This window comes from Strix aluco, chromosome 1, assembly GCF_031877795.1.
Source record: "Strix aluco isolate bStrAlu1 chromosome 1, bStrAlu1.hap1, whole genome shotgun sequence".
NCBI classification, from domain to species: domain Eukaryota; kingdom Metazoa; phylum Chordata; class Aves; order Strigiformes; family Strigidae; genus Strix; species Strix aluco.
This window is the reverse complement of record NC_133931.1, coordinates 140,349,002-140,361,654: the sequence shown is the minus strand read 5'-3', so window position 1 is coordinate 140,361,654 and position 12,653 is coordinate 140,349,002.

Genomic DNA, 12,653 nt, shown 5'->3' with positions numbered 1-12,653 from the left:
TATGAAATGGTAATATTCTCACAGTCTTTGCAGTCACATCTTCCAGTACGCTTTGACTTTCTAGGTAACCCTTACCTAGCAAAACCTGTGTTTAACACCTGGTTCAGGAGTCCTCTTGCTTGAACCTGGAGCCAGTCAGACCTACGTCAGCAGAGGAGCAGGTCCGTAAACTCAGAGGGGCCAACATTACCGCTCCCACACCTGGCCATGCTGCTGGTGTGTTTAGTTTAGCTCATGCTTGACTTTGGAAATAAAGAGAGAATTTTATCAGGTTGGACCACATGAAAGAAGCTTGATAACTCTGGGAAACGAGACAAAGACTCTTTCTTCTGAGCTGTTTTCCATTCCTATGACCCACATTTTCATACAAGAACATAATTTCTAAGCACCCACTTCATGTGCAGAGACCTCTCTTAAACCCACACCCATAAGGGATACATGTCCTGTTGTTTTATTTCTCTCCAGTACTACCCTTTCCCCCCTCCCAAATCCTTGCTCAAGCTGTCCTTGCACAGAAGGGTTTGAGTATCCACAACAGTTGTGTGTGAAGTGCACATACTATGAAAAAGGGTCTGCATCAGCACAGGAATGTGTTCTATATTAGTCAGTGTTGGAAAGGATGGGTCAAAACTGTCTGAACAGAAAGTTGGACAAAGCCATTTGCTTACCACCTTTGACAATGGATGCACTGTAAGAAAATAGTATTTTATAGCACTACCAATTTTGTTTGCAGTAATCACAGTTTGGCACATCTCCTCTACCACAGCAGGCAAAATGCAATTAAATGGTGTCAGATGTAAGGGAAAAATAATGAAATTTTTCTTCCATAAATCATAAAACCTTAAATCTTTGCAATCTTGTAATGGTTTTGTAATCCAAGCCCCTTCTTATATTACTTTATCTTTATGAAGGTGATAAAGAAAACATAACATGGTATACTTGATTATAAATTATAATTTTATGAGCATCAAAAAATGCAGACTTGCAAAGCTTATGTTCATGTTTATGTGTCCACATACTTAAGTGCCAGCAGATGTTCAATGGTCAATAAAACTCAATTTATACACATTATTCTGAAGCATCCTTGATCATAAATACAGGCTGAGAATGTCTAACTTCACTCTGAGTAAAAATGATGATAATCGTCTACAAAGTTACAATACAGAATGCTATTGTGGTAAGTTTTATTTCAACTCTAGAAATAAAATATTTATCGATTTTCATCTAGACTGCTGAGGCAGAACCCATATCCAGAGGAGGCCATGAAGACGATCAGGGGGCTGGAGCATCTCCCTTATGAGGACAGGCTGAGAGTTGGGGTTGTTCAGCCTGGAGAAGAGAAGGCTCCGGGGAGACCTTACAGCAGCCTTCCAGTACTTAAAGGGGGCTACAGGAAAGATGGGGAGGGACTCTGTATCAGGTAGGGCAGTGATAGGATGAGGGGTTACAGTATTAAACTGAAAGAGAGTAGATTTAGATAAGGTATAAGGAAGAAATTCTTTCCTGTGAGGATGGTGAGACACTGGCACAGGTTGCCCAGAGAAGCTGTGGCTGCCCCCTCCCTGGCAGTGTTCAAGGCCAGGTTGGACGGGGCTTTGAGCAACCTGGTCTAGTGGAAGGTGTCCCTGCCCATGGCAGGGGGGTTGGAACGAGATGATCTTTAAGGTCCCTTCCAATCCAAACCATTCTATGATTCTGTGATTTAGAACCTAACCTGTAGATTTATGGAAAAATGAAGTGGCTAAAATTAACTTCAACATTGTCAGGCACGGTTGACTAAAAATGACCTTGTTTATTATGGTAAATTAAATGTCCCCAGAGGCTGTAGGCTTTATAACAAGGTGTCCTGAATTATCGTGTTTGCATTCATAATGATAAACAAACATACCTTTACTGGGGAGCGACCACTGATTTGCACAGAGATCATAGGAAAGCAGGTTCAGAGATGTCCTTGATTTTAGGACTGAGTCTCCAAGCTCACTATGTAGAAGCAAAGACTAAGACACAGCATATGAGCTCAAGGCCACCTCAACAGCATATGATTGTAAGAACAAACTCTTTGAAACCAGGTGTCTGTCAGACAGACAATAGAAGACGGGTTAACTAAATTTTTAAAAAATGGAGCAAGAAGGACCACTTTTCTACACATGTTAAATAAGAAAAGATGAAACACTAAAACAAAAAAAGCAGAATAAGTAAAGTGATATATTGTCTTGCTTCTTCATGTCTTTCCACTGCATTTTGTCCTCAGAATAGCAAACCCAGCAGAATTAGGCAACAGTGAAATAAGACCAGCCCATTTCCCCTCAGCTGTAGTTACTTCACCATTCCAACTACAATTTCTGGCTTTCCTGATCTCTGCACTTTACTCCTTGCCTTGAATGCGAAAGGGGTGTTTGATCAGTCAGAGGTTTTAACTTTGCTTACACGGTTGCCAGACTCCTGTTCCTTCAGCATGCAAAGCCAGCTATGAGGTTGCTGCTGCTGCCCATCCCCTTCGAGCAGGGATATTATACAACCCTGTTCCACTGCGTCAGTGAAGAATTTGCATTCAGGAGAAACAGGTTAGGCCGGCCGCTTTCCAGCTGCAAGTTCCTATAAGAACAATCGTGTATAGTTACAACCCTCAGGTCATTTTTCAAAGTTAATTCTTTCTGTAAACTCCAAATAGTTTTTTTCAAATATAATCTCAAATTATTTTCTCTTTTGCTGAAACACTTCCCTTTCATTGGTAGCTGTAGTTTAAATTTTAAAAAAATCCAGCCTGCAGAATTAGTCTATAAATCTTTGCAACTGCCTTACCTGGTGGAGAAACTAGCTTGATAATTATTTTGCTTTGCTACTTAAAGCTGTTTTTCTAGATACAACAGGTCTTATGTTATTCTTGGTTAAGACTAAGTCTACAAGAGCATAGCCATGAAATTTTTAGCTGTACATTTTCTTAGTATAAGCCTCCTTTGAAACATGATGAAGTGGAGCTCAGAGATGTTTTTGTTCTCACTGTAGATGTTTATTTTCATCATATAGTCTTCTGGAAGAGTGTATGTTGTAATTTTTGGTTAAATCATTCATGTACAGGCAATGACCATATCCAGTTCTACATAATATCTGTCAACAAATTAATTACTGATGGTGTAAAGAATTTTCTGCTGATGCGTTTTTTTCTGGCTTATCCAGCTACAACCCCTCTTTCATTCCAAAGGTGGCCCTTATTCAGAATTCACGAACTCAGTGGACACCTTGCTGCTAACTACACTAGGCTTTGAATTGGGTTCTTACTAATTCTGTGCACTGAGACAGTATTGCTAGGGTTTTTTTAATCATTTAGTGGTGTGCTGTTCAGATATTTATACCTAACCCACCTGTAACAGACTTTCCTTCTCAAGAGGCTGTAGTATAATTTTTTTCTATATAGTTCTCCTGCTGAACAGTCTCCTGAGACTCCACATGCTATCACATTGACAAGGGTTTTCACACTTAAGTGGAAAACACAACTTTTCCCAAAAGCACTGGCATATATTCTTGTTGGAGCAGTCTGAAGTGCGTGCACACGAACATCATGCTGCCCTCAAGACTGCGACCTTGTTTCACAGAAATGCACAACAGAAAGTTAGCATTTGGAGGGAAGATCCAGAGTCAAACCCCAAGTTTCTATGCAGAGTCTTGCTGCTGGTTCAGCAGGCAGCCCTGCTCCTGTTGCATTAGTACTGAACCAGCATCTCAAAATGTGATGAGGCACGTTTCAAGACATGCCGTCCACAACTTGTTGTGTTAAATGCCTCCTTATGCCATACTGCCATTTACTGAACTGTTTCAACCACTGTGTGTTTGTGTTTCTGTGTGTTTTTGATATTCATTTAGTATGCATGCACAAATAATAAAAATTGTAGAGCATGTTTCCATAAGACAGTTATTAAGGCAAAGATACAGCTTTGAGACAATTTATTATTATTTAACAACTCTTATTAAAATAAACTTAGTTTTACACTTGACAGGACTTGGTCATGGCTAGCCTCAAGAATTATGTATCTCATCTTTTCACATGCATGGCTTTCACTCAGTAAACTGAGTAACAGATATGTGCATAAATCATGGTGAGAACACAGCTGACAAAGACAGGACATATTGCCCAGTAAAGAAATATGATTTTCATCTTAGTAATAATTTCTAGGTGCTCTGAGATACATCTGGAAGATGTAGCTAGAATGTAAAGATTTTGCTTATATTTCTGAAAGGTGTGCTTCTCTGAATGTTTTGCCAAATCCGTGCATTTTGTTATTGATCTATATGGACTAGTGCACTTGAAACAGACTTTTTCATTGAGCAGCATCCTCAGAACAGTACCAATGCCATTCGTGTAGGTTTGTGTCCAGGGGACACAGAGTTTGGGCTGCTCTCACTGCCTCTCAGATCCAGGTGTATGTGGCCATGCGTCACAGCTGGCACCGTGTGCCTCCTCAGGCTCTTCGGGACATTCTTGTGTAAATAATTGCAGAGAGTTGATAAACAGGTACTTTGTATTGTGCCAGTGGCAGGGTTTTGTTAGCATTTCCTTTGATCCTTTCGAAAGGAAACTGCTGTTATTTACCTAGGAGGTACTCACCATAATATGTTAATTTACTAAGTCGGAACATAAATCTTCAAGCTGCATTGTCTCTAAACTGTGGACATGCTAAATGCTCCCTGCATCTGGAAGAAGAAGTCACACCGCGGAGAGATGTGCCATCTGCAAATCATTTTCTAAAAAACTCCAAAGAGTAAGGGACTCCCATTTGAAAATGCTTTTATTTGAGAAATCAATGTGTCCTTCTTTTGATCCTGAATTGCCTTGGGCAGAAACATCTGAGCTTCCTTTTTGGAAAACACTTCTCTTCCTTCTTTTACACAGCTGTCTAATGTTTGGATGGTGAAATTCATTCTCTGCTCTGGCAAACCTTCTAGTGATAAGGGAAAGAAAGAGTGTAAGCCTCAAAGGCAAAAAAGACAGAGGTCTTCCTTTCCAGGCCCTTTACAGTACAGAGTCCATAAATCCTCCCAATTTCTCCAGATAAAGTTGGTTTGAGACTCTGAAATGGTGCTGCTGGCACTCACGCAGGCATTGAACAGAATCCCATGAGCTGTGTATGGAGTGAGGCAGAGATGACCTGACCTCGCTGTTGGTGTCCCTCACTGCTGCGATGCCTCGTCCCCATATTCCACAGGTTTGGCTTTGGTAGTGGAGACTGTCCAGTTAGCAGAAGATTTGCTGTTTCCTTGGTCCTTAACTGGACCTCTTAATTGCAGAGACAGTGTTCTGGTATCAGCAGAAATCCCTAGTATGTATTCAGCTTCGAACAAAATTAGCTCTTTTGCTCTCTGTGCCAGCACAAGCCATGCATGCAGACCCACAGTCGTCTGAGCCCTTATACAAACTAACAGAAATGTGGCTTGAGACTTCAGCATCTTTCCCCAGCATCTTTCTCCTGAGCCACTGGCTCCTGTGCACAGAAATTCCCTATTGGACTCCAAGTAGCTCCACACGATGGGGGATCTACATCCTGCAATATAAAGAAATTGTCCAAATTCCTCCAAAATAATCCAAGCTTCCTATGTTAAACCGCAAGCAGGTGACCTCAGTGCTCTTATATATCTATATCATCTTATCATGGTGGTGTAATGTCACAGAACTGGCTCTGAAGCTCACTCGGCTCTTTGCTGGATGAGTTCATCTCATGAAACTGGCAGACAGCTATGCATAGTTTTCTGATGTCTTTAGTTTTCTCCTGGGCTCCTGAGTTGAGCAGGCCTATGGAGGGGTCTGCTGGATGCCAGAGCTGGCACAAACTAAGTTGACATGGAAACAGGATCTTCTTTGCCTTTTGGCACCAGCAGCAATCAGATTTGATCAACTCATGTTGTGTGTCTTCACACTAAGATAACCATGTGGGGCCTTCTGTAGTCAGTGGAGGAATATAAGTACCTCTAGACAGTAACTGGGGTTCTAGATGACAGACTTAGATGAGAAACTAGAGTTTTCAGTGGCTACAGTTAAATGAGAAGTAGCCTAATGATGGTTTGCTTCTAAATAAAACCATTATAAACAATGGCCTCAGTAGTCTGTCTGGTCCTGATACATACTGCCTGAATCATTTGGGAAACAGCTTTAAAAATTTCATAAAAGAAAAGCTCCCTTCATCAAAGGGAGAGACAGCTCTGTATCAAATTTTACTGACACCTCACATTTGCATACAAAGTCATATAAATCTTCCCCTCACACTTTTCCATTTGGAAATTGTATGGTTTCTGGGTGCCACCCCCACTGTGTTGTCCTGGGAAGCACAAATTGTCTATGCCAGCACGTCCTATGCTCTTACTTATCTTACGGAGGTACTCTTTTCAGAAGCAAGCTTCAAGGCAGTAGAAATGTCTGCAAAATTCAGAGAGGGATTTTACTTTTGGACTTCCCTTATTCTCCAAAAGATGGGAGGATAGAGACCTATTGTGCTCACAAGACAAATAAGATTTTAAAAATACTTATTCAGTTGAAATTTTTCATTTGTTTGAGGTTAATGTCATCGTCAATAGCAGTTTATCCTTAGAGCCAAAAAACCAGTACATGCTTCTCTCAGTCTCCAGGATCGTTATTTCTAGTATTGCAATATACAAGATCCACAGGTAGAATAGCAAATTACAACTTGCCAGTATGAAGTGTTATTCTCTTGCCTTCAGACAGCATTCAGAATTTTTCACAAACTGCCTTAGAAAGATAAAAATCTGTAAAATCGTATCTATTAGTAGCAGATTCTGCATTTATCCTCTTGGTAAGGACTGGAAATAAAAAGAAGGCAATACTGACCATGGTAGAAAATAGAGACTCTACCCATGCTGCTCAAATACTCCAAACCAATGAGGATTTATTTAGAAAACAGATTTCAAGTTGTTCTGGACTCATACACCCTCCTATAGCTTCACCTCGGGACATCAGATGGCTTCATTTCCTGGCATGGAGATTAGCTGGCTGACTCTCTCAGTAAGAACATTTGATCTGAAGTCCCAAACATCCTGATTCAGAGCAGAAAATACTCCACAGAACACATGTATTCTGCAAAATGGGGAGATTAGCAATATGGTCCCCACTGTGTCAACTGCCATCGTGCTGATCACAGCGTCCTGATATGCTGGAGCAGCTTCTGGAGTAAAAGAAGTCAGGAACACGGATGGTCTTGGTAAGGGTCCGTTCTGGCGCCTTGAGCCGTGAGATTTAGAGAGATGCTTTACTGCGGGCTTCTGAGACCTGTCTGAAGAATACCTCCTATGCATCCAAATCCTATTTAAGGGCTCAGCTGGGGCTTCCTTATGAGCACCTGGCAACACAATTTAAACTGAAAAATTTAAACTTTTAAAATTTTACTTCAAAATATGTAATAAATGAAAAATGTATCTATTTACTGCTTCCTTGCTAGCCATCTTTCAGAAAGGTGAGGAATTTACGAGGTTTATTTACAATGCTGCCACAGACCCACTTCCAAGAAGACAAGTTTCCAGTAAGACCTTATCCAATATTCTATTCCAGTTTCCAGTTTCTGTTTAGGTCACATTTTTCAGAGTTTGCTTCTTGGAATTTTGGGGATTTGCCTGCAGTTATGGATGGTATTTCATTTTTCTGCAGTAGAAAGAAATGGGGTGGGATAAAGGACATGCTTGGCAGCAGAAACTTCTTTGCAAACCATAGCATGCTGTAAGGAGAAGTGCCTGGCCCTGAACACGCCTTGGGATGCATTCCCCTCGGGGTGATGTTACGTCACTTTATTTGATTCTGGTACTTCTGTAGCAGCATCTTTATTTTGTCTTGCTTTGCAACACTGGGCAGCCTTAATGGCAGAAGGCAGCAATGGTTTATTCAGCAAGAATTCAGTCAAGAGTTCTGGTTATGAGATTGGAAACAAAAGGCTGTAGGTAGGGCAGGTGTGAAACACAATTCCAGTTGAAGTCTAATTACTGGATATCTTGGCAGATGCTTATTCTGAACTGCTAGCAAGACTCAAGGTATATTTGCCATCAGGACTGGGTCTGGTGCCTCCCAGCAGCACCCTGATATCCGAGGGCTGCCCTCAGGTCTGGGGAAGGCTGACCTGGGAACGGGTCACTCCTGCCACTGCTGGGCTGTGTCTTGGCTTGGGCTCTCCTCTTATGGGCAGTAATCTCCCTGCTGCTATACCAGCTCTGAGGTCTGATGACCTGGCTTGCACTGACTAACTCCCACACATGCACAAGCAGCTCATTTTTCTGTTTCTCTCCCTCATTTACTTTGCATTGTACTTCTTGATCCTTATTTACTACTAACACAGTCTCAAAATCTTCCACTTGCCACCTGGGCTGGTTCACAAGCCCTGCTCTGAACAGCTCAGGCAGCTACCCATGGCAGCCTTGTTTCAGCCTGAAAACCAGAAGAGCAAGCTCTCCTGTGGTCAGCTCATACTTAATCAGCCTGTGGGATGATTCAATCCCTAATCTAAACTGTTTACTTTATACACTTAAACATGAGTTGCAGCTTCTAACAGCTGATATTAGATACTATAGAGGATATCAGTTATACACATACTCTGTAAAGTTCACAAAATCATACTGTAAACTGGCATATTACCAGCTCTCTGTGAAGCCCATATGCACCACATGAGCAGAGCAGCTGATAAAGTTGGTGACAAGGTATTTTGTCCAACTTCCTGACAGCTTTAGAGGTTCTGCCATCCAGCTTTCCCAAACCGCAAACCAGCGACACAAAACGCTGCCCCTTAGATGTTGTCTGTGTGTCTTCACCACACAGCACAAAGCCCTTTTGGGTCCCCCTCTGGCTGGAGACCCTGGGTGAGGACCCACACCATGCCTACTCAGAAGCTCTGAGAAGGCTCCTAGTAGCTTCTCCCCACAATCAGGCTTTCTCGCTTCCTCCTCCAGCCATTTGTTTCCACCTTGCAAATATGCTGGCACATCCTGGCACAACTATTCATGCAGCTACATGGTGACCTGGATCGGGGAACTGATATCATAGCAGGAAGGACTTGTAGCTCCTGCAGAAAGAGCATCAGGTAAATTGGTGCTTGTGAGCTGACAATGACAAGGACGTAGGATGACGTTCGGCCAGCCTGGGCAGGGAAGCCAACTCTGGCAGGTGTACCTAGGGTTTGCATTGTCCATTGTTCCCTTGAACTTGGCTCCCAAGGCAGTGGTGGTGACTATGTTAGGTAGCTGTAATGGTCTGAGGATGACTCAGTATCTATGTATACAGATACATAAAGAAAAAAGTCTCTTGTACTATAAGTGCTCCTTTTCTTCCATTGCAGACTGTGAAGCATGAAACAAATGAACAACTGATAGGACCCTACTGTCTCACATGTCTGAGTAGCTCATAGGTACTGATAGACAACCACTAGATGTACAAGACCTAAAAGAGAAGAATGGTCCAGATCCTTCCTCCAATGATGGAAATCAGGATTTGCTCCAGACGCTGATTTACCTCTGTTTGAAACTGATGTTGGAAGTGAGATAGACCCATCATCTGGAGTGCTAGCAGAGAAGATCCTCACTTTCAATTATGCTGATGCATTTGTGTGACTTGTTTTTCAAGAGTTCAGAGATAGCTGGCTGCAAACATCCTTCCCCTTTAGCCTTTGAACACACTATTAATGGAGTGATTTTCATCTGATGTATCTAACAGGCAGGTATTTCCTTCCTGCCCTTCCCCTTGCTCTTTTGGAATGACTACATAGCTTCTTTTTGGCATATGTACTTTATATACTGTGTTCAAAGAACTATATAAGAGCAACAGCATGACAGGCAACCCATAAAACATAAAAGGGCTGCTCATATCACCCTGTGTGTCAAGCTAATGTTACCCTCCAGCCATATGCAACCATTATATGTTGCAATCATTAAAAACTGTTATAAAATGCTCTGTAAAGAATAGCCCTACCTTAGCAAGAGATGGCTTAGATAATCTTATGGTCCTTCTCTCCACTGCCAGCTACAGTATTATGGGTATATTTATCCTCAGAAATTGAGTCACTGCCTTCTTAAAGTAGCAGGCAAAGCTCTCTAGCTTTTTCTGTCATACCAAAACTAAATGGGTTTCAATGGTGTTTCTTCAAAATTGTTAGAAAAATGAAACTACCTGCAGGTGTTAGAAAGTGAGCTTGTTTCAGAAGGTACAGCCGTAAATGCAACCTTGGAAAATAGTAATGAAAAAACGCTACTTTGTATGGCAAGAGGAAATGTATGTGATCACTTAACTAGTAGGTAAAATTTATTGTGGCAGCTATTACAAAACCAGATGTTGGAACACACAGTTTTCATATGGGTATAAAATATTTGAATTTTGTTACAATGTACTGATAATATATATTGCTTCAATCACTCAGGCCTTTCCAAATGAACACAGCATCACAGACAATAAGGCTTGTAGGGACCTGTGAAAAATCATCTAGTTGTTACCCCTGTCCTAAGACCGCATACACTGTACCTATGCCTCAGAGGTTTGCATAACTGAGTTTTAAAAGGCTTCCAATGGTAGAGTTCAGTACTACCTTAGAGTTCAGCTACCCTTAGAGTTAGAAGAAGGTTTCTTTAATGTTTATCTTAATTCTTTCTTAAGCCCATTATTCCTTGTCTGTCCTACACGAACATGGGAAACAGATCATCCTATCCCTTTTTGTAGTCTTCTGTATAACACTTCAAGACTTACCTCATTCCTCAGTTTTCTTTTTCTAGATGAAACATCCCCAACTTTAAGACCTCTAAACCAAACTCTTCCCTATTGGTCCATACTTTTCTTGAAACTCATTTCCTAAAACTGGACACAGGCCTCCAGCCGAGGTTTTATTAATGCTGAGTAGAGTGGAAGATTACTTCAAATGTCCTACAGACAAGAATTCTCTTTATCCATATTTGCCCTTTTCATAACAGTGCGATCTCGTTGACTTCTATTCAACTTGTGATCTGCAACAAGCCCCAGATCCTTTTCTGCAGAACTCTTCCCTACCCAGTTACTCCTTATTCTTTCTTTGTGCAGCTAATCACTCTTGCCTAACTGTAAAATCTTCTACTTATTGGATTGCATCTTATTTCTAGGTAATTTCTTCAGTTTGCCAAGATCCTTTTCAGTTCCTCTACCTTTCAACCTTCCAGGTTTGCATCTGGAATATTAACATATCCAGATTTTTCCACCGAACAAACAAAAATTATGAAAAGTGCCTTAAGACAGATACTCTGAAGACCTAATAAATACTTTCTGTGTAGTTTTCTGGCCAGTTGTGTCCCCACTCTTTGGTAAGTTTATTTCTTTATATCTACTTAGTTTGCCCATTTAGAAAGTGTCAAAAGTTTCACTAAAGTCATGACCTATGGCAGTTATTCCTTCTCCTTATTCACATGGACTACTACCTACCAAAAAATTTAATTGTTTTGATGCAATTTGTCCTTAACAAATCAATGGCAGCTATTATATATCTCATTGTTTTATTCTAGATGCTTATAAATAGGTACAAGATTTTTCTGGGAATTGAAGTTCATCTAACCCCGTTACTCCTTTTAGTCTCCTATTTAGACAGTCATGTCTCTGCCTTGGTGGTGCCCAGGGCAAAAATGCACGTAGCTATTTAGTGTCAGGGAATGCCTCTGTTACACAGTGTAATTATGTCCTCTCATGATGTCATGTCGTATAAACATTTTCATCCTCCTGTGATCAGATTACACTGCACAGTTAGTAAAGAACTGGGAACAGGATATGTTTTTGCACCTTTGGTTCCTCTCTTGGCCACAGTTTTGCAGGCACTAGGCTTCTGGTGTAAATCAATTGAAGCGAAACTTCTATCAGACTCTGCTAAGTACATTTGCTTTCGGAGTACTAGAGACAATAGGGATCAGTGCACCATGACCCACAGCTGAACTTGAAGTGGACAGTGCTTGAGCAACTTATCAATGCTTCTTCGCTCTTCTTCTGCTTCTTCTCTTCGAACAAAGTCACACAGGCATCAGCAATGTCTCCATTCAGCAGGATTATTTCATTGCCACAAAACTGTGACTCTTCTTACATCTAGTTGGAAGTCAAGTTTCTCTCCTGTTTTCATTCTCCTGTTACAGGTTTCAGTCTCTGATATCCCTGTATAAAGAATAGACATTGAATGAATAATGTCCTTTTGTCTAAGCAGCTTGCAGGAAACAACAGATTAAGAGGTAATTCATTCTTGTGATACACCATGGGTGAAGCCCTGATCCAAATAAAGCTTATAGGAGTTTCACCAGTGGCATGGCAAGGGTCAGAATTTCACCCTGAGCAGATTTTTTTTTTTAAATACTGATGAAAAAATAAAAATACTGGATTGAATCATTATTCACCAGTTGTCCTTAGTGCAAAGACAGATGTGCACTCCACCCCTCAAAGATTGTCTACAAACTTCCTCTTTCCCAGAGAGTGGTGCTTGGCGAGTGTCCAGATATCAACATTTTCCCTTTGAAAATTATTGATTATATGGCTCTAGCAATTGATAAATCCTCCACTGTTTGGGCCAAACTTTGTCTTTGTTTAGGGGCCAAAAGAAAGATTAGGAAATGTTCTTGTCTTGATTAAAGAAAAATTATAATGTTTAAGTGGGGGGAAACACATAACAGTCAAAAGAATA